The 23,109-nt window shown below is 40.3% G+C and overlaps 1 protein-coding gene across 3 annotated transcripts in view; it reads left to right on the top strand.

Moving 5' to 3' along the window:
• Nucleotides 1-23,109, top strand: part of DYM (dymeclin) — a 286,983-nt gene that overhangs the window by 177,594 nt on the left and 86,280 nt on the right. The gene's annotated exons all lie outside the window — the stretch shown is intronic.

Genomic DNA, 23,109 nt, shown 5'->3' with positions numbered 1-23,109 from the left:
TTTGTAGCGAATTTCATGTACATATGCAGACATGCAGACTTGTGTAACTGCTTATTACGGAAATATTCTTGGTTACTAAATGTCTAGCAGACAAACATACAAGGCTTCCCGTATATGGAAGAAAAGTGATTCCATCCACACCCCGTGCCTTGGCATGTCAGATGCCAGTCCCTACGTTTGACTTCCAGAACTTAAATAGGCAGTGATGTAGATCAGAAGTAAATGTCTCACCTCCTGGCACTACGTAACTAAATCAGCATGCACAGAACGAGAAGGTAAATCCTTTTCAATTTGGGCAAGGTGACAATGGCATTTTCTCAAATCCCATTCCTCTGTGTTAGATAGACAACGAAATTATTTATTTTCTATCTTACCAAAGATGAGGAAGCAGAAGAAAATAGAGGTTAAATGTTTTGGCAAAGATCACACACACTGGAAGTAGAACCCAAGTTTCTGGAGTCCCTGCTCTGCTCCAAGTTCCGTTTTGTTGAATGCCACAGCGCTTTACGTAAAGTGCGATGGATGCGTCTCCCCACACACGCACGTAAGGAATTATGCCCGGTGGATGGCAGCTTCTATTGGTTTTTTAATTTCATGTTTTGAGACTTTAAAATATCAGTTCAATCCTGCTACTTTTTAAATCTCCATCTTACAGATTTGAGCTAGAATGGGAATTGAAGAGTTACTAATTTTTCAAGCATTTTCCACGCATGTTTCTATACTGATGTTAAACTAGAATCAGGTACATTCCAAGAGGCCAGTTGCTTGTTTTACACAACAGCTCTATGAACTGGCTGTCCATGAGAAGCAGTTCATTAAAAATTAATTTTTAAATGAACTTTAGATGTGCTGTATGGATTTCCTAAAGGCTGTGTATTAAAGAGAGCATACATACAAAATATTTTCTCTGTCCAGTGGTGGTAATAATAGCTAATATATATTGAACTCTTAATATATATTGAACTCTGTAATGGACATTCTTCTAATTATTAACTTTATTTTAATCCTCAAAGCAATTCTGTGAGATAGTTAATATTACTACCCCCATATTATAGATGAGCGAGCTGATACACAGTGATTTCATACCTTGCTAGAATATATGAAAGCCAGTATTGAAATTCAGATATTCTGGGTATAAAAGCCAAACTTTTAACCTCGTATTGCCTTCCTAGAAGCTTTATAATAATAACATGATTTTATTAAGTAACTTTGCCCTTAAAATAATTTGAACCCACCTTAGAGGCAAATGCAAACCTGATATTATTTGATGACTCTACATTTTAAATATTTGTGTTTAAATTCTTGAACTTCTATCCTTTACTCACAATTTTACTTGGAGATAGTTTTAAAAACTGGCTAAAATTTAAAATTAATGTGTACTCTGTAGAAACAGAAGAAACTCAAAACTGTATTTTTTGGGGGGGGTCTCCTAAATCCTACATGTACTAATTAGTCTGGTTTCTACTTTCTAAACATGCAGTCTCTCTTACAAAACCCCCAATCCTTACAAAAGTTCATAATGTTGTAGCCCAAATGTCTCAGTTTGGTTTTAATTTTTGATAAAGGTTTGACTTTTTTCCTTCTCAAAGTAATAGTAGTTACAAACTATTCTTAAAAGTTTTTAACTAGCTTTCACAAAGTATGCATAGGCAGATTTTTACCATAATCAAAGGGTAACTTTCATATTTTACTTACCACTAGGAAAAGAAAAAAATGAGAGCAATTTGCTACTGAATATGGTTCCTATTAGTGACGAAAAGTCTTACTTATAGCTTCCTTGTTATTCCTCTGTTTAGTGACTAACATTTGTGTCGTTCTTCTAACTTTAAATAAACAAATAGGCAGAGCTTTCTTGGAGATTTAGAAGTATAGTTACTATTGATATATGCATGTTTGTATACTGGTAACATTAATGTTGTTTTTAAGTTTATTTTTGGTGTACTCTATGTTGACACTACTAATACTATTCTTTTTCTAGGCGCCTCTATTTTCGAGTAGCACAGAGCATAAGCAAATAGAAAGTTCAAGTTTAGGTCTCTATTATCCGTGACAGCAGATGAAGTTAGTGTGCGGGCGCTGCGTCCTGGCACCAGTGGTGGTGGCAGCTGGGAGTCCGGGCAGAGCAGCAGTGAGAGTCTTACTGAGGTGGGCCCACCTTCTAGGGTCCACGTAGTACCCTGTAACTCGTATGTAAAGATGGCGGTGGGACCACATGCAACGCTATTTTAGTGTCTTTTCTGTAAAAAGTTTTAAAAAAGGGTTAACATATCTAAAACCAGTGAATGAATAGCTGCAGGTAAATTTATTTCTAAGCATTCAGTAAGAAAAGTACGTTTGGTGAGTACTTTTCATAGTTTAACTGACTGTACAATGGCCTCTGGACTCCTCCTACTGTCCTTAAATGGTTAGGTTAGAGAGCATCATTGTGGATTAAATACCGCAACGCGGCAACACCGGCAGGCCTCTTCTGTTTCGTGGGGCTTTTAATTCTTGTTGTTTTCTTGTTTTGCATAACAATACATTGTTGCAGCAGGTAAGATTTTGAAGCGATGTGTTGTGATACTCTAATTTAAAGAAAGGAGAAGAGCTTTGGTTTTCATTAGCCTTTCATCCCTTCTCAGCAGTCACGGCCCCTGGAGTTCCAGGACTGCTGAGTGGCAAATGCAGAAGATACCTAGGCCACCAAATTTTGTGTGACTGTCGGTGTGACTATGGCGAGGGTTTGAGGTCTCCCTTGTTACTGTGGTCTAGAGAAACTTTATTTTACCCTCACTGTCTGATTTTCTGGTCGCTCCTCCCCCTGGCGAACATGATAATAATAACGTACCCTGTTTGTACATGAATCTGTGTACATTGAGAATGTGTGGGTCCATGAAAGATGATCCACTTGCGCTAGAATCGTGGTGTGAACCAAGAAGCATTACAGACTTGTAAATGTAACTCACTTATGCATCTTTTCTTTTAAGTGAGACCCGGTCAATTTGGCTTTAATTTGCAAAGCCTTTTACAGTCAAAATGGTGGATGTTTTGTTCTGACCTGGGGAGAAGGCCACCCCAAAGAGCACAGGGACTTCTTAAAATCAGTGCTTTCTTAACTAACTCAGCTCTGGTGCGTCTGTAGTCTTGGCTTTGAATCTGCTGGCCCGTAACTTAAATCACTGCTTTTCATGTGTTGGGGAATGCACGCCTTTATTTGAGTCAGTGTTCCTTAAGTTTACAAACTAAAGAGAGTAAGTAGTCGTCTCAGAGGGTAACGTGGCCTTATTTTTATTTTTTACATGTGGAAATTTGACATGCCTCCTGTAGCCAAAACTGTAGAACTCACTTTTTCAATAATGTTGTGTTTTTTAGCGTAAGAAGCTCTGTGTATTATCATGTTATTTCTAATCTGGTTCTGCAGGTGCATTGTCTGTTTTTGTGTGTTTAGAGAAGCTGATTTTCCCTCTTACATAATCAAGTGATATTTCTTCTGATGACCTATACTTGTATAAATACAGTAGTTCTTTCCTTGCCTATTAATGTTTGTTATTCAAATATGTTTCTGAGTTTAGTCTTCATTTTGTTATTTTTAGATACATTATTATCTCTTTAAATATCTTTTCGTATCCTATTTCAGCTTTGAATTTTAATTCATTGTTTGTTTTAAACAAACCATGAAGTTCAGAAACTGCAGTGTTGCCCTGGCCAGTGTGGCTCAGTTGGTTGGAGCATCGTCCCATAGACTGAAAGGTCATAGGTTCGATCCCCGGTCAGGGCACATGCCTAGGTTGAGGGTTTGGTCTCCAGTCAGGGCGCATACCAGAGGCAAACAAATAGAGGCTTCTCTCTCACCTCAATGTTTCTCTCCCTCTTTCTCTGTTCCCTCCCCTCTCTCTAAAAGCAGCATGTTCCTTGGTGAGGATTAAAAAAAGAATAAAACTACAGTGTTATCTAGAACTAAGTATGTTCCTTGTTGAATATATAATTCCACTAAAAAACATAATATGCTAATGATGCTAATGATGCGGTTAGTCCAGGGGTCCAGGGACCCCAGGGTCTGTGACCAACTATGGGTTCTTACCTCCTTGCAGGAAAGAATTCAGACGTGAGCCAGCATAGAGTTTAGCGTAAAAGTGAGTTTATTAGTGAAGGTGTGCTCCACAGACCAGCCCCTATTCAATTATTCAATAAAGCTTGGGGATATTCAGGATCTCCCAGGAAATGGGGGAAGAGTTCTCAGAGAAGCTTTGTAGGCCATTTTGTGTCCTTTATGGGCTTTCCATTTCTGGTCAGGTGGCAAGGGGGTGTTGTTAAGCATGCTAATGTTGTGATGAGTGTATAATTAGGCTGCGGGTGACCTTTAGGTGAAATTGGTCATCATGTTGGAGCGAGCGGGTTTCTGCTGGTTTGAAACCATAAATCCAGTAGAGGTGGTCATCCTGTCTTCTTGACAGTTTCTGCGGTTTCCACTGATCGCTGTTTCATTCCATACCCTACCTTTTTAATGAGATTTGCATCATGCATTATTGCATTAGACTAATTTACTAAATCACTAGTCTTCAACAGAGAAGAGATGGCTTTCCACGAGCCATTTTGGTTTTTTTAGCTTTTCTCTGCGGCAGACGTTACTGTTGTAATTGTCAACATGTACACACAGACAGTGTTCAGAACTGGGCAAGGGGTAGTGATAGCAGGGTCAGTCCAGCATCCCGTTCTCCAGTTTTCCCAGGAGCCTGTGCACTCCCAATGAGCGTGGTCCCCCCTTGACAATCAGACATCCACGTCTGACTGTTTGCCACGCTGTCTTCAGACAGCAGTGGTTGGGTTTATGACAGTTAGCTCCCTCCGGACAATGCATTCCCGTTGGTTACAGATGTATCTAAGAGCTCTGTTTTTAAATTGGTAAGTGGGTCAGGACTCACATTCTCTTTGACGTGGTGAATATGACGAACCTCACAGCAGAGCAGTAACGAAAGCGTTTCCAGGGTGAGCCTCACCCTGGTTGTCTGATGGACGCAGCTCATGAACAGGACATGTGGGTCAATGGGTGATCTCAGGTCGGCCTCACTGACTAAAGTGACTTTTGAAAAGTGATTTGAGGGTAGACATTTGGCGGGTTAGTGGGTTGCTCCAAGTAAAGAAGGTGGCATAGAGGTGGAAAGAGCATATAGGCCAGAGTAGGCGAGAAAGACAAAGGGTTCATTTAGGAGAACAGAATGGGGAATGGGACGGGGTGTGGGAGATGAGACCAGACGTACTAATCGGAAGAGAGTTGTGTGGCCATTTGGAGACGGGAAACAGCTGCACTTCAGACGCTGAGAGGGCCAGCACTGTGATTGGAGAAAGGTGTGTTGGGCTCGTGCTCCTGAAAGAAGACCAACGGCAGTTCAGTGTGTCTCATTTTTAGTAAGAAAGACAGTGAATGGGCAGAGCAGAAATCGGAAGTGATGGTTAACTGGGTGATCATGTCATTTATTGTTTAAACCAGGGCCCTTTAAGAGAAGGTAAGGGAACTCTAATAGTTCCACTGGGACAAAATTCATAAGTTGGGACTTACTGGCCAAATCACGACATATTCTGGGCATATGGTTATCCTGTTATTATTAAATAATTATTTGGAGCTCATTAGCATATCACAAAGATAGGAAATACTAAAATCCCGAGTTTTGAAAGCAATATACTATTTCTTTTTAAAAAAAGATTTTATTTTTTAGAGAGAGGGGATGGGAGGGAGAGAAACATTGATGTGTGAGAGAAACATCCATCAGTTGCCTCTCTCACACCCCCAGCTGGGGACCTGGCCTACAACCAAGGCATGTGCCCTGACCGGGAATCAAACTGGCGACCTTTCAGTTTGCAGGCCGGTGCTCAACCCACTGAGTCACACCAGCCAGGGCACATCACACTATTTCTTTAAAGGAAAACTGAATAGTTAAGTGTCTGATTCTGGCCAGGGCTAGTGGACTCGTCACTGAGGCTGACTTACAGGCGTTGGTGTTTTCACGGCAGTGTGGCGTGGTGCTGAGGTGTCGAGTCAGGCTGCCTTGTGTGAGTGCTGGTTTGCCACTGAGATGCTGGTGATCTTTAGCAAGTAAGGTGGAGGTAAAGGAAAACATGCCTTTCTGAGTTGAGGCCAGGTTTAAATGAGAGAAGGCGTGCAGAACGCTTGGCACAGTGCTCATGTCTCATACTAAGCACCCAGATTCTGCTTTTATTAGTTTTCCTGTGAATGCTACAACTACTACGTATTTGTTGGTGGTTACCATGTTTTCCATTTAAACTAATTTAAAGTAATGAATACTTTAAGCTTTCTGATGTTCCTGGCAGCTTTCTGCCTTTTATTTGTAGTGATAATTCGGTATGAAGGAAATAAGTTCAGCATATTATTTTCCGTTCCAGCTTTACTATGATGCAGTTCACATCTAGCCCTTTGTCTATTCCACTTCTTACTTTTCAGAAGCAGACAGGTTTTCACAGTCACATTGTTGAATTGCTGAGTACAGTAATTCTCATTTTGCATTCAAGGAAGTCTTAAAAGACGTTTTCAGCAGCATTATGTTTTATGAGATTCCTGAGATTGTTAGTGATAATTTAACTTCTTCGGTCCGCTTGTACTCACTATTTCTTTTTCCTAGAATCCTCTTCCCCAGATATCTGCACACCTCACACCCTCACTTGCTTTAGGTCTTTGCTTAAATGTGACCTCCTCGGTGAAGCCGTCTCTGACTACCCCATCCAAAATTAGAGCCCCTTTCCACACTCCTTATTTTTTCTTTATCTTTACTTTCATAAATGACAGTTTATTTTAGAGGCACTCTTACCTCTAAGATAAAGTATTGCTGGAGTAACTATAAACTTTAACTCTATAGTGGAATAAAAATTTATGCTTCTCTAATACCTCAGTAACTCAGTCCTCAGGGAACCAAGCTTTTTTTATACGTATCATTGATTTGCTTATTTAAAGGGGCTATGAAATGTCTAATATTCTGGGTCCGGAGTGCGTTGTGGTGGCTGTGGCTAAGGACAGAGTGGCAGCACTGTTGTAAGTGCAGCCCTCTGGAGAAAAGGCAGAAGTAATTTTTTTTCAACAGACGAGAACTTCCACTGTTGGTTCTGGAGACCCAAGAACCCTAGCCAACCTTGTAGTTGGGAGAGAAGAAGTGCCCCGTCGTAACCACATGTCTGTGTGTATCAGTCATATGGAGCTGCCGTAACAAAATACCAGACTGGGGGCTTAAACAACGCGAGGTTATTTTCTCGCAGTTTTGGAGACAGGAAGTTCCAGATGTAAGTGGCAGCAGGTCTGCTGTCTGGTGGGAGCTCTCCTCTTGGGTTGCAGGCAGCCGACTTCTTGCCGTGTGCTCGTATGATCTCTTCCTCGTCTGCACGTGGAGAAAGGTTGCGGGGGCTCTTTGGTGTCTCTTCTTAGAAGGACAGGAATCCTGTTGGATGAGGGCTCCACCCTTATGACCTCATTTAGCCTAAGTTCTTTCTTACTCCATATTCAACCACACTGGAGATTAAGGGCTTCAACATACGATTTTGGAGGGACACCAACCACACTGCATCCCAAATTATTTCCACTTGTGAATTCAGTTCAATTAAACAAACATTCTTTGAGAAACTTTAAACACACAGGTACTAAACTAAGTACCAAGGAGGCCAGAGTGAATTATTCCATGCTCAAGAAATTAGCAATTTAGTGAGGGAGATAAACATGGATACAACTAACTAGAAAAACGTGATCAATTCTTTCTCTAATTCTGAAGGATGAGTAGAAATTTGCCAGGCAGAGTTACGTAGGAAAGAGAAGTATAGGCCAGTAGGTTAGCACAGGCAAAAGCATGGTGTGTTCGGGAGATGCTCAATGTGGATAATGTGTCCCATGAAGCAGGGAGTGGTAGCCTTGACCTAGAAATTAACCCTGCTTTGTGGTGTTTGTCTTTCCTGAAGGTGCTGCAACCTTATCTGAAAAAAGTAGAGAGAACCTAATATGCAGATTTCCATAATGAAGAATAGTGTTTCAGAAGACTAGGGCTGACTGGCATTTATAATCTATGAGAGATTAATTGTGCAAATAAAGTACAGTAATACAAAGGCTGAAGGAAAATACAACAGATCAAAAGATGCGGGATGCCACTAAAGCCATATGTAGAGGGAAATGTATAGCCTGAAATGCCTATTGGAAAGGAAGAAAGGTCTCAAATCAATGACCTCAGCTTCTATCTGAAGAAACTAGAAAACAAAGAGCAAAGCAAACCAAATAAGAAGACTAAAGACAATAATATGAACCAGAAGTCGATGATGTAGAAAACAGAAAAGCAGTAGAGAATATCAATAAAACCAAAAGTTCATTCCCTGAAATCAATAAAATTGATACACTTCTAGCCAAGATTGTATGTTGAGTGATTTTCGGCTGTGTCCCAGACATGTGAATGTTACATGGTGGAGACTCTGGATTCTATTATAAACCAACTGGTCTGTCTCTGATAGGACAGGGAATAACATATTCTCCTGACTGGGGAACCAGGGATTAAATTGAAATATACTTACATAAAAATCAAATATTTTAAATTGGACTGTAAATGTATTACTGAGCTATCTCAAAAGCATGGTGTGCCAGAAAACACAATTTTTCCTTTGAGTCTCTCTCATAAAATCATCTTAACCAGCACTCTTACGTTTTCCTGCCAGAGCACATCTCTTTCTTCTAGAACATTCATCTGGCCCCAACACCTTGACTCCAGATGCTTTGTTCTGTTTCGTGACATGTGGCATTCCCACTGATTCTCCCGGAGAGAAGCTGCACACTGGCAGCTGGCGGTCTGGCCTCAGTGCAGAGAGGAACTGAGCGTTGTTCTCACGGTGTTGTTAAAAAGTTGGAATTTGTTGCTAATATAAATAACAATGTAAGAGTTGAGAGAGCCAGTAACCCAGAGCCCATATTCCTATGTGCCGATGATCAATAGGACTGATTGGTGGCTTTTTCTTCAGACTTCCTGCTAAGGATTTTGTTGGTTGGTTTGTTTTGCACGGGAGCTCACTGCCCCAGCGGCCAGCGCTTCTAAGATCCAGTGGTAATTCTGGAGAAAGTGAAATGCCACACTAAACCTTTTTTTTTTTTTAATGTTTATTGATTTTAGAGAGAGAGAAACATTGATGTGAGAGAGAAACATCGATTGTTGCCTCCCATACACGCCCCAACCGGGAATCGAATCCCGACCTTTTGGTGTGTGGGGCCACGTCCAACCAACTGAGCCACACCGGCCAGGGCCTGTTAAAGGTTTTGATATTAATTCTCTCACTTAATCATTACAGCAGCCCTCATTTAGCAGCTGTCACCATCATCATCACCACATCTAAGGAAAGAGTCTCAGAAAAGTGAAGAGCCCGAGTTCACACAGGTAGTAAGTGGAGAACTGGTGCTTAAACACTAGTGTGTCTCAATTACCCTAAATTCCTTCCTTCATCACATCAGAAAGGAAGATACTTTCACCTGTCACTTCAGTTGAAAAAATCATTAATATCCATACATATGAATTATCCATATCAAATATTATTATATATGACACCAGCTATAAAGCCCTGGGAAACAAGTTCATCAAATTATTTAAACCATGCTAGGTTAAAATAGTCATTTGGCTCTTGTCGCTTCTCCCTAAATTCTTCAAGGCTCAATCTAATCTAGGCTCCTTTCTATTTTCTAAAATGTTGCCATTTGTTGTCTGCATTGTCCAAATCATTACTGATAAGCAGTTAAAGAATATGTGCATTTTGACACCGTTTTCCTACTTCACCACGATCCTCTTCCACGTGAATAACTAGTTATTGCCACCAGAGAGCAGGGGTGGGCACCGATGTCTCTAGTTTTCTGTTTTCGGAAGGAACACAATTGAAACTCCACTTTGAATAAAAATTGTCCATGATTTAGATAACAATTTATATCTTTCATCAAGCAACAAATGTCTCTTCCTCACAAAGATAGACTTGTATGGTCTAGCTAATAAATATTTACGTTGTGTCTGCGCAGATTAGATTCTTTCGTCGCAGACGGTCTGTGACTGGGTAAACAGTACTGTTATCAGACTCAGCTGGGGTTGTCAGTGTTCCGCACACAGACCGCCCGGCAGGTAGCAGCCACGTCTGTTATGCGAAAGTCAATTGGAATTAAATACTAACTTATGGTAAGCGTTAATGAATATTTATAGTATAGGCCATGTACCTTATTCTGTTAAAAGTCAGGAAAATATTAACCCTTTCTACTTTAGCTTAAATTTTAAAAGAAATTAAACAGATTTATGTTTTTAATAAAGTAGCTTTTGCCCAGAGCTTTATTTTTAGCGGGAGGCGGGGGTGATGGTGCTGGAGGTGAGAGAGCATCTATGACTGTTACTGTCTCTGTCGGCTGAAGAATAAGCAGAACACCAAAGCGGTCAGGTACAGCCTGCGTGGTAGAGACTGTGACGTCAAACAGACGTTGGGCAAGTTGCTTTCAGCTTCCTTCTCTGTAAAATGCAGGGAGTAAGGCCTACCTGGTAGGTGGCCCTTCGCAGTGATTTCTGTAAAGGCCCAGCCCTGTACTTGGGATGTAAGGGGCACACTATGGGTGGTTCTGTCCCCGTCCTCCTCTTAGTCATCGTCAACAAAACGACCACGCTTCTTCCTGGCATGGAGATGTACTGTGTGGTGACCACATTACCCGAGGCAATGTTGTGGCATGCGACTTGTAAGCAAATGGTGGGAGCACATTAGGAGAAATGTTTTAAGTATTCGGTGTATCAGGAAACTTTATAGTAGGATGCTTTAATTGGGCACTATCCAAGAATATTAGAATCATGGATACTATTTGAGCCTAATACGTATGCACTGAATATTGGTCAAATGCCTTTATCAATTGTAATTATAGTTCAGTGAAAAATCTGTGTGTGGCCTAAAGATACCAAGCTTCAGGTAACCTCAGGTAGCAAAGTTACACTATAATTGAACTACATATAGTCATATACAAGTCGATTACACTATAGTCTTGTGTATGAAGTTGTTGAGATTATTGCAGAATGGAAGGAGCCCCGGATGGGGAGTCAGAAAGACCAGAATTGTTCTGTCTCTCAGCACTCTAGGTGACCGTGGTCAAGTTATATTTTTTTTCACTTTTTCCTAAACGCTCAAAGCAGGGGTTGGGTTACATCTTTAAGACCGCCAGAGCGAGGCACAGGTGCTCTGCAGGGTGTCGTGATGGGACGGCCTTGTGCGAAAACAGCTTTCCTGCCAGCAGAGGGAGCACAAGGCGTGAGTTCCTGCCTGGATGTAGGAAAACCGGAGAGTTGGATGTGGTAAAACGGTAACCGCAGTTCTTAAAACAGGAGATTATTTCTTATCAAGTTATGCCCAACTTGATTTGAGCTCTAATTTTGTCCCGAAATGGTGACATTTTTACAACTACTGATAAAATTTTTCCTCTATGATTATTGGTAGTTAAGTAGAGTTGTGTTCTAAAAAGACATTTAAAAGTGGTTATTCTTGAGGTTCACTATAGTTTATGTTCTGTATTGTTAAACATATTTTAATCTTAAAATATTTGTAATTTTGTATTCTGGTTGATACTGTAGTAACTCTGCTGTTTGGACTTAACTCAGAACTTAAAGGGACTATGGCTTCAAATATTACAGGTTTTTAAAACCCTATTTAAATGATAGCTCATTTATCTAGTGTCCCTGGTGATTATAGAGCTCCACATACTTTCCTGATGACAGAAGTATGCTTTGTGAAAGCACTATCTTAAAAATGCTTGGAAAGTATTTCGGCCAAGACATCTCGCTACTGCAGACACTCTCGAGTGTGTAAGTAGGAGACCTAGCGCACGTGTGAGTCGCCTTCTGCGTGCTGCAGGGACGTCACCGCGGAACGGGGACCAGGTACTGAACAGTGACGGAATGCCGAGTGTGTTCCTGCTTTGATGACAAAACGGGGTTTTTTGGGTTTTGGTTACACTATTAAATTTTCTCCATCTTCTTATATTTCCATCCTGGTTTCCCCTTCTTCACTGATTTTATGATTAGGAGTTTTAGCTGAGGAAGGTGACAACTTAGTTTGTTGAGAGTTGTATTAAATCAGATCGATAAGACTTTGAGTTGAGTTCACAGCTTTCTCTTGGGCACTGACAACCATGTCATGCCCGGAAACCCGTCTCTCTGTTTGTGGTTTGAACTTGTGTCTTTGGAGATGGGAAAGGAGGCCGCTCCTGTGTTTGAAGATGAGTCACAGTAGAGGCAGGTTTCCCACGAAGTTACTGTAAATATACATACTTGGTTTGGGGGGTTTTCTAAAAAGTATTTCTGAACTTTAATTCTAGATAAATTGTATCCACTCCAAATCAGTCACATACTTTAAGAATTTGATCAGGATATTTAAAAAGGAAAATGGGGACGGGGAATCCCTAACTCACAGGAGACATTGCAGAGAATTTGAAAGAAGAGGAACGGACATTCGTGCCCTTGACATTGTGTTCATAGGAGAAATGGGATAGATATCCAAGCAAAAGTTAAAGGAAGACACATGTTAAAAATGCATAGAGCAAGTATAAATTTGTAACTAAGTACAAGAAGGTTGAAGGACATTCAAATAAAAGGATAGAGCTTTTACAAATATAAAGATTTTTAATAGGAATGAGGCTGGCAGAAGTTGAAAAAAAGGCATTTACTAGTAAGGACCTGTAATTCCAAGTTACACTTTCTGTTCCTATAGTTCTCTCAAAGGCTAACTATATTTGCTAAATTAAGATTAAGAGCTAAGCAAAAAGAAATCTCGAAGTTCTAGTTGAGATCCCCAAATTAATGGTCCGACACCCAGAAAACATCTTCCTGAAAAATGGCGTTACAAGAATAGGTATTCTACTGCACTTCTAAGTCCAGGTATTAGTGTTGTTTCCTGTGACCATCTTGACAAAACCTGCTGTGCAGTGAGCCCACTTCGTCTGGAGGGTTCCCCCGGAGGAAGTTTCTCTACACTGAGGAAGCGCCTTACAGCTCCCGACGGTGACTTCTAAACCGGCCGTCCCGGTTCCTCCTGTGTTCATTCGGAGCGAATCCCACTTTCCAAATGAACTTTCTCATTAATATTATTGGAGTCCTAACTGTTGTCATAAATTAGTGACGTTGTGCTATGTAATATGTTTAGGGAGTGGGTTTGTTTCTGCTTGGCATGCAGTTTTCTCAAGGGACTAAGAAAGGGTGACAGAGCAAGACAACCCAAATTCTTTCAAGTCAGAAGGTCTGTTTCTAATCTTTATAAAAAATGTGTTTTCTAATGGAGAAGAGAAAATACCATAAATTATGTTAGTAAGTGTATTGTCCATGTAAGAGGTATAAAAAGGAAGTCAGAATTGTAGGTGGTGGGAGAAACAGTGGAAGGAAGGGGAAGGGACTAGTCAAAGAACATGTATGAATGACCCACAGGCATGGACAGCAGAGAGGGGATTGACTGAGGGCCTGAGGGGCGGCCTGAGTGGGGGGAGAGCAATGGGGGGAAAACTGGGACAACTCTAATAGAATAAACAATAAAAAATTAGAGATACAAGTTTTTCTTTTGAGATAAATCAAATTACCAAGTTTTTGATTGATTAATACTTAGGTCATTCTTAAATAGCATTTCAGACCAAATTTAGTCAAAATTAGAACAACTTGCTAAAGACAATGATCCTTTTACTTATTAGATATTTTTATTAGATATTTTTCTACTGTGAGTTACTTTGCAGTTAAAACATGCAAGAAATTTGCATGAATGACTTTGTGAAAAATAAAAGCAATTGTCTTTAAGCTTAATGATAGATGCTGTTTTTTTGCTCACTTGTATTTTTGGTATAGCTACTAGATTATGTATTGAGGATCATGTATTCTCTCCATCATTTTAAAAATATTTTCACTCATAACAATTCATGCAACATTGTATTTAAAGTTAGTCATCTTTCAATTTTCCTCCTATGTCTTCCTAATTTAGGTATGCTAACCAGAAGAACTTCAATTTCTGAGTTTAACTTTTTTTTTTTTTTTTTTAAGAAACGGCATTAGTTGAATACTTGGCCATGTTGCATGGCTAGTTATTTTTGCCTCTACATAAAATTTTTGGTTATGTAGTCATACTGGGCCTTGTCACGGTAACTTCAGGTTCTTGCTCAAATACTTTTATGAGTTTCTATGACAATAAGGTTGGATTCTCCAGTTGCAGTTCAAGGTGTGCATTTTTGGTGGGAACCTCAGTTACTAGATTTTATAAATGCATATCTTTATATCATTTGCTTTTACTTCAGAGTTCTAAAGAAGATGAGTTACGGGCTTTCCTTAGAGTGCTGAAATGTGGAGCCATATAGATTCTAATGGCTCCCGTGGCGTTCAGCGTGCTGATGGGCGCAGCTCTCTGCGCTTCAGCTGAGTGCTGCTATCTACTAGTCATTTGCATTTTAACAAGCCTTCCTCTCCACGGAGCTGGTGATGGTGTTTATTTTGTATTCCGCCTTCTATGCCATCCGATCAGTGCCCTTTTAGCACTTGTCTTAGATGCAGATGAATTTTAAGGTAGTTATTATATATCTAAAATAATGTTTATGGTTATTAAGTCAATTAAATGCGAATGGATGGGCAGTTTGCTCTAACCTTGCTTCTCTTTATAAATGTCAGTGTTCTTAGCAAAGATAATTAGGTAGCCAAGCCATCTCCATTTTAATTTCAGCTCCTTAAAATAAGATTGATTTGTTTACTTACTTACTTTTACTAAAAACAAAGACTTTGTTTCCGGTTTTGTGAGGCAGGAATACTCACCTCTTCAGCTTCTTTTACTGGAGTGAGGAAGGTGGGAGAGAAGAAGGAGAAAGACAGATACTAGTCGCACAAGCACGTGAGAGACACCTTCATGTGCACAACAGTGTAAAAAAGATACACAGTCACGACCTTACATGAACTTAGCAAAGAAAAACCTCGTGTTCATAATACACATGTGCATTATATATATGTACACCATGCATATAAACGTATAGCCATTTAAGAGTATAAAACAGCATTTTAAAACAAATAATTAAAATAATTTGATAGCGAGGGAAAGCCTGGGGAGTTACTATTTCTGTTACATTCTACCAGTAAAAGAGGCATGTCTTATAAGATGAATTTGTTCCAATCTTCATAGACCTCGAGGAATTTTTATTCTATTAACAGGTTTGAGTCCTCAGCCCTTTTCCACATTTATTAGAGCTGCCCGATACCTGTCCTTTTCTCCTTCAACCTTTTTCCTCACCTTTGATTTGATCTCATTGTCCTCGATTAAGGCTACCTGATCTTGCCCTTGGCAATCATCACTCAGCCCCACTCTGAATAGAGGGATTTTTTTTTTTTTTCCTGAGGTAAAGAAAAGAAGTGGAATGAGGAAGAAAAACATTCTAGACAAAAAGACCAATATTTCAGACAAGGTAGACACCATCTAAACTGTCACGTGCACAGGCCAGGGTGCCCCTTCCCCCATTCTCCCCGTACAGTTGCACGGTCGTTTTAGGTGGGATCGGTAGTCAGCATTTACATTGTTACAACAAGACATTACACACAGATGGACCGTGCAGTAAAAGAAACTGAGAAGAGACCCTCCTACCCTATTCTGGGAGAAATTATTTACTGAAGTAGGCCTACCCGATGAAGGACTTGTATCTAGGATATACGAAGAACTCTTAAACTCGTGAGGAAGAACAGCATGGGGTTTTTTTAAGTGGGCAAATGATTTGAATAGACATTTTGCCAAAGAAAACATAAGAACACAAGAAAACTGATTATAGGAATGAAAATTGAAACCACGGTGAAATCTACTTCACACCCGGCAAAAGGGCTAAAGTTAAAAAGCCCGAAGTACCAAGTGCTAGCAAGAACGTAGAACATGCAGTTTGGCGGTTTCTTACAGAGCTAAACAAACAGCGTCAACTCAGCAACCCCCAGTCCTGGGTAGGTAGTCAGGAGACACGAAGACATCTGTTCACATAAAAACTTGTGCAAGAATGTTTATAGCAGCTTATTCATACTAGCTGAAAACTGGAAACAACCCACATGTCCATCAACTGATAGATATACAAATGGAGGCAGCCTCCCACGATGGAAAACTATTCGGCAGTAAAAAAGAGTGAACCCAAGACAGTGGGGATGGATTTGGAAAACATTATGCTAAGTGATAGAAGCCAGACACAGAAATGTACATACGCCATGATTTCATTTACATAACGTTCTAGAAAAGGCAAAACCATAGTGACAGAAAGCAGATCAGTGGTTGCCGGGGGCAAGGCTGGGCGGGTGGCGCAGTGGGGGAGGAGATTGCTGGCCAAGGGCATGCAGGAACTTTGCGGAGTGATGGAAATGTTCGCTATCACAGTGATGGGGATGAGTTACATGAAAGTCTACATGTTTAAAAACTCACCGAATTGTATTCTTAAAATCAGTGAGTGTATTACATGTAGATTATTTCTCAATGAAGCTGATTAAAAATAAGGTAAACGGCAGCATATGATTGTGTTTAAGTGCCAGTAAGTAGTGAAGTTAGAGTAGGGGAGGGGCAGAGCACAGGTTAGGGAAGTCTGGCACAGAGGACAGGGAAGGTCAGCGGCATGCAGTGCTGCCCTGAAGGAGAGTCAGCGTTCAGATGGGCAGGGAGGCGGTGGGGGGGTCCTGCTAGTCCCAGGAATCAGCCTGCAAAGGAGAGAGCGTGAAGCCTGACATAAGGAGATTTGATTTCTAAACATAGCTCTACCTTCAATGACTTTAATATTTTGTATTTCTTTGCATTTTAACAGTTCTCTGGGATTTATAAAGAAGCTGCTGCTGTTTTTTTTTTTTAAGGCACAGCTCCTTGTTTCCCTCCTCCTCGGGTCTTTTATGCCCAGCTTGTCCAATCACTTTCTCAACCAGCCACTAAGTTTTCCAAGTTAGAAACCTTAGAGTCGTCATCGGTGGTTCCCTTGTTCACTCTCTGCGTTGCCTCCTTTGCCTTCCAGATAGTTCATAATTTGCTTTAGTTTGAGCCACCTCATCTCTTACTTTTAGCAGTGCAGAAGTTACCTACAGGATCTCTCTGTTTCTACTCTTGTTCTCTTGCCAACTCCTGTCCACTTCCCTCTAGGGGCAGAGGAACCCTTTTAAAACACATCTAATCGTTATATGCTTGTACCTCCCTGCTCAGGTCTGGTTTTCCAACTTTGCTCCTTGGAGCCCCTGGATTCTAGGTCAGGGACTCTGTGGCTTCCACGAGATGAGCGAGCGTCAGGGAGAGATTGAGGACATAGGTGAGCAGGTTTAATTAGTTCCCCTTCCTGTCTGTCCCTTACCCTACACCCCACACCCGAACAACAAACAACAGCTTGGCTTTTGTAGCCCTGCCGTCATAAAACAGCTGGCTCTCAGGATGAAGTTCGTGGTCTAGGTGAGACCCTGAAGAGGTGCTTTATGAACTGTCTGTCCCAACGTGCCCCCAGCCTTAATTGTGGTCCCCCCCCCCCCACCGCCCCATGTACTTACCACACTGTAAGCGTCTGTGCAGTGCTGCTTCCTGCACCAGCAGCACTCAGCTTTCTGTCTTCCCTCCTGCTCTTTTCTCTGCCCAGATTCCCTTTACCACGGCCTCATTTGTTTGGCTAACTCCTCACTGTTCCTTAGCCTTCAGCTCTGGCATCCTCTCCAGAAGTGAGGTAGCCCCACGGCACTGCACGCTCCTCTCCACCGCGGCTCTGCTGGTAGAACCTTCCATGTAACAGGTGTATCCTCCCTGACCGACCGCACCCTCCAGAGAGGGCAGAACAGACTGTGTTGCTTTTGCTTGTCCCCGGATCTCAGGAAACTTGCACACTGCCTGGCACAGCCTAGGTGCTTGGTAAACGTTTGGCTCACTGTCCGTCTCAGTGGCTTGATGGGATGAAATGCAAACCTCTTTTTTAATAGGCCCCTGCCCGTCTTGCTAGTTTTATCTCTTGCCACTTCTGACCCTGTGGACTTACACTTTTCTGGCCTTATAAGCTATTGGTACTTTTCTGAAGTTTCTCTGTGCCTTTCTATACACTATTTATCCTTTCTGATTTGCTTTTCCTCCCCTTTTACTTTTCCCAGCTAGCAAATCGCCTGCCCCTCAAGGTCACAGTGAAAATAGATTTTCTCTGTGAAATGTGCCTAACCCTCCTCTGTGCTCCCACAGCACACTCTCCAGACCCTCAGCGTTCTCTGGTTTCAGTATGGTAGACATTTTTCTTCCTTATCCCATTAAACTTGAGCTCCTTGGAGGCAAGGAACCATGTGTCATTCATCCTTTTGTAAGACTGATGTTCCATTAGCCTCTCACTCCATACAGAACAAAGACCAGGGCTTTTGATGTGCCATAGTCACCCTTCAGTCTGTCTGCAGACTGTCTCCATTCTGCTCTTGTCTGCTGCCACCAACTGTGCATCCTCAGCTGTAGCCTTTTCAGTGCCGTGCGGTTTTCGGGGCACGTTGCAGGTTGGACTGACCACACATAACTCTATTTACATGCTGCTTGCTTTTCTGAAACACTGGCTACTGGCAGGCTCTTTGTTTTCTTCAGGAAAGTGTATTCTTTTCATCCAGTTTTCAAAATGTATATATTTCAGGCAGACACCAGAAAAAAAAAAGAGTAATGTGGCAATATCCTGTGTAGGTACTCAGTATAAACAAAAGAAGTGTGTGTGTGTGTGTGTGTGTGTGTGTGTGTGTATGAGATATATATGTGAGAAAGAGAGAACACACACACACACACTGAAGCCCGTACTACTTCTTCCTTGGTTCCATTTCCTTGCCTTCTTTCTCGGGGAATAATGACTATCCTATGGGTAGTATATATCATTTCCACGTGTATTTTATTATTTCCTGTGTTTGCTCTAAGAGATATATAATATTTTTTACATTTTTAAACACTACATAAATATCACCTTGTTCACATTCTTCTACAAGGGTTTCTTGCTTGTAGAACAACAACGTTTTCGAGATTTAGTCATATCATTACGTGTGGTTTTAGATCATTTTAAGTTACTCCTGTTATTTTGTTGCATGAATATCCCACAGTTTATTTATCCATTCTGTTCTTGATCAATGTTTTTTCCCCTATGTTTCATTATTAAATCCATTTGATGAGCATTCATGTACAAAAAGAAAAATCTAGTCTTTTTCTAATTAAAAAAATAAAACGTTCTGGCAGCTGTATCCTGAGTGAGTGAATATTAAGCACACTTGAAAGTCAGTTTCACTTATTTTTAAAATCAGAATTATCCTCTAATGTAAATATCATGTATCACACTAGCACTAAGCTAGGGCGGGCACAATGAATGCAAAGCTTTAGGCAAAAGTTACTTTTCTCAGCAATTTGCAAGTCATGTCTCATATACATTTAGGTCATTTGGCCTTTAAAATGCTAAATGGAAGCCAAAATTAGAATGTTTTTTAAAAAACTAAAATTTTGAAAGCTCTAGCTATAAGACCTGGGGGAAAGTCTATTAATTTGTAGAAGAATAACAATGTGAAGTGTGAATTCTCTGCTTCTCGCTCATGATAGAAAACCGGAAGTGGCCTCAAATCATCTGTGCCTACAGCAGCTCTCTTAAAAACAGCTGGAGGCAGTAGCCACAGCTAGTTAAAGTGGGCCCTTTCAACATCGTATGCCCTTAATAGTCAGATTTTCCATTATGCCCAAGTGAAAGAGCTTATGTTTGAGTTGAAGCTAACTTCCTTGTTTTGTCTTCTACTAACAAGGAAAGAGGATTGTTAGTATTCTCTTTTAAAATAAATAAACTAGCCTTTCTTCTCCAAAGGAAACAATTTTACATCCTTTTTGCTTTGATTCCTAGCACTCATTCAATATTTTTCTTTTACTGATGTTGAAAGTTATCATAGATTACCTCTTCTGGCCTTCTCTAAAGTTACACTCTTAGGACACCGAATCCCGGTTTGTTGGACCCATAAAACAGCACCTGAGTTCTGGTCTCTTGTAAATTCAACAAGCTGGCTGTGTTGCTTCATGTGCTCCTTTCAGGCGTCCTAACACCGACAGCTTGCTTCTTCCAGGTGAATCTATTGCTGTCCCTTTTAATTTGGGCACCCAGTTTATGTTCCTGAGTCTTGCTGCACACTTTGCTACGGTCCAAAGTTCTTTGTCTCAGAAAACTTCTGAAATTCCATTTATTCCAGAAAATGTACTGCTCCAATTAGAAGAGTTTTACTAATTTCCCTCTTCATTCATTTCCCATGTGAATATGCATTATACAATATCCCAATATATTTTTACCTTTTTGTGTCACCTGCAAAATAATTTGTATTAACAAGTATATACCCCCAATGTAGTTCGCTATTATGTCTGGTAATTCTTTTACTTAGCAGTTTTACTTCAAGGAGTTTATCCTATAGATGGTCTCCCCTCCAGTAGGCTAAAAACTATGTACAAGGATATTCTTTGCAGTGCTATTTACAGTACAAAAAACTGGAAATATTGCAATGATTGATAATGGACTAGTTAAATTATGGTTTATCCGGATGCTTAGGTGTCAAGTAACTGGCACTCACTAAGTGTTTGTTGAATGAGTCAAGGACTATATTGTGAAGGAGAAAAGGTGCGGGTACAGAACAGTTCATACTTGTGGAGTAAGAAAGCGGATGTAAACAGACGGCCTTCATTTATTCCTTGATGCACGTAACATTCTAGAGTCATATACAATGAACTGCTAACATTAGTTACCCACGGGTCGTGGGAATGGGCTTGAGTAGAAAGTATTTACTTTTAACCTTAAAAAGGAAAAACAGAACAAAACTAACTTCAGTTGGAAAAGACCCAGAAAAATGAAATGATTGAAAAAATGCACATACTCTCATAGACTGAATCTTATTTTCTGCTTCTTTATGAAACACGTTCATTCCACTCTTCTCACTTTGCCTATTTTGCCTCTGTGCTCGGCCTTCTGTTTAGAAATGGCTTTTCTCTTGCACAAATCTTTTTTCTTCAAGGCTCTATGTAAGATCGAACGCTTTCATGGAACTTTGCCGCGCTATTCCATTTCAAAGAACTCTCTCTCTCTCTCTCAAACGTATGCTTAGTACTTAATCAGTATTATAGGATTTGACACTTATTCATTTAGTAATTTTTCACTTAATTATTTTTTGCTTTCAGTTGTATTTGAGTATAGATTTAGAGAAGTTTCTTGCCTCTGTTATATTTGCTTTGTATAATATCCAGCATTACCAGTAAGTGTCTAAGCCATTTTTATTCATGATAATGTTAAAACTTAGTATAGAAAGAATGCTTAGTAGCCTTGTCTTCAGTGGCCATCCCATTTAAACCACCTGAAATAACTAGGAGTTTTCCTAAATAGATATTCAAATAATATTTTATTTAACAGCATGTCACTAAGAAATACTTAGAGTAGTGTTTTGGGCATTTAAACAAATAATACAAATTAATCTCAAATTTATATGGAAAAGTACATGGAATCAGAATTGCCTGAGGAATTCTTTTTATTTTTTAAAAAGATTTTATTTATTTATTTTTAGACATAAGGGAAGGGAGGGAGAAAGAGAGGGAGAGAAACATCCATGTGTGGTTGCCTCTCACGCCACTCCCCTCCCACCCAGGACCTGGCCCACAACCCAGGCATGTGCCCTGACTGGGAATTGAACCAGTGGTTTGAACGTTTGGTTTGCAGGCCAGCACTCAGTCCACTGAACCACACCCACTGGGGTGGAATTCTTTATTCATTAGCTACAGGAGCCTTAATAGTATAATCATATAATTATGTATATTTAAAGGATTTGGGATTGTTTTGTATTCTTGGTGAATTGGCTCTTTTATCATTATAAAATCTCTCTATCTCGAATACAATAATATTATTCTTGTCCTGAAACCTACTCCAATATTAATAGAACCACTCCATCTTTGTTATGATTAGTGTTTATCTTTTTTGCATTGGTTCAGTATTAACTTATACATGTCTTTGAATTTATAAATGTGACTCTTGTAAACAGCATGTGATTGGGTCTTGCTTTTTATCCAGTCTGACAACCTCTGCCATTTAACTGGAGTGTTTAGTCATTTATATTTAATGTAAGTTAACTTTATGCTTTGGAAATTGGCAGTTTAGGTGTGGGTTGGGGTACAATTCAGAATGGAGTAATTTTCACTCTGGGCTGGATGAGCACTACTTCTACAGCACAGCCTTTCTGAGAGCTCAGCGGAACCCCCACGTTCAGTGAGTTCTCTCCAACCCCTGGGCAGTGGTTAACTGCCACACCAGGCGGGGCCTTTCTCTGTACTACACAGCTCAGTATTCGGCCAGGCCCTCAGGAAGACTCCTCAGCAGGTCTCTCGACCTGCCTCTTACAGAATTTCTCTCTTATCTAATAATCTGCCCTGCAAATTCCAGCTGCTGCAAGAGCCCCAAACTCATATCTCTGTCTTCTTAGCTCAGCACAATACTGAGTGTGTACTGTTTGGGTCCCACCATTCCGAACCACACTCTGGAATGTTTCTCTGGGTAGAAACTCATCGTGTGTAGATCTCTTTTCTTTTAGGGATCAGATGTTTCATATATTTTGTCCAGTTTCTTAGTTGTTTACAGCAAGAGAGTTACTCAGTACCAGGCACTTCATCATGGTCAGAGGCAGAAATCTTACAATGTGTATACTTAAAGTCATTCTTTTTGAGAAATAAGGATATAAAGTTATAATACTAAATCATAGACTCTGTATTATACTGGAGAAATAATCTAATCCAACACACTTAACTGAAAGATGAGAAAATTGAGGTACAACAAGCTTACAGGGCTTGTAATAGATTACACTGTGAGTCGTTCACAAAGTCATTTCATAACCCGGGTTTTCTAAATCTCTGTCAGTACTTTTTCCACTATAGTAATCTTCTGAAAATTCCTCCTGTGTTTGAAATATGGTTTTAACTTGTCAGTTGTTTTATACTTTAGAATCCTTGTAATTTAAACATTCTCCTCCCTTTATTATTTGTTATGTCACTAGTATTGTTAGTCCTGCTATGAACACAGGAGCGAGAAGAAGCACTGCCAGTGTGTTTTAGAATGATTGACATTCTGTGGAACTGTCTAACTCCATGTGCGAC

The sequence above is a fragment of the Desmodus rotundus genome, chromosome 10 (assembly GCF_022682495.2).
Source record: "Desmodus rotundus isolate HL8 chromosome 10, HLdesRot8A.1, whole genome shotgun sequence".
Lineage (NCBI taxonomy): Eukaryota > Metazoa > Chordata > Mammalia > Chiroptera > Phyllostomidae > Desmodus > Desmodus rotundus.
This window is presented reverse-complemented; position numbering and strand designations above follow the sequence as displayed.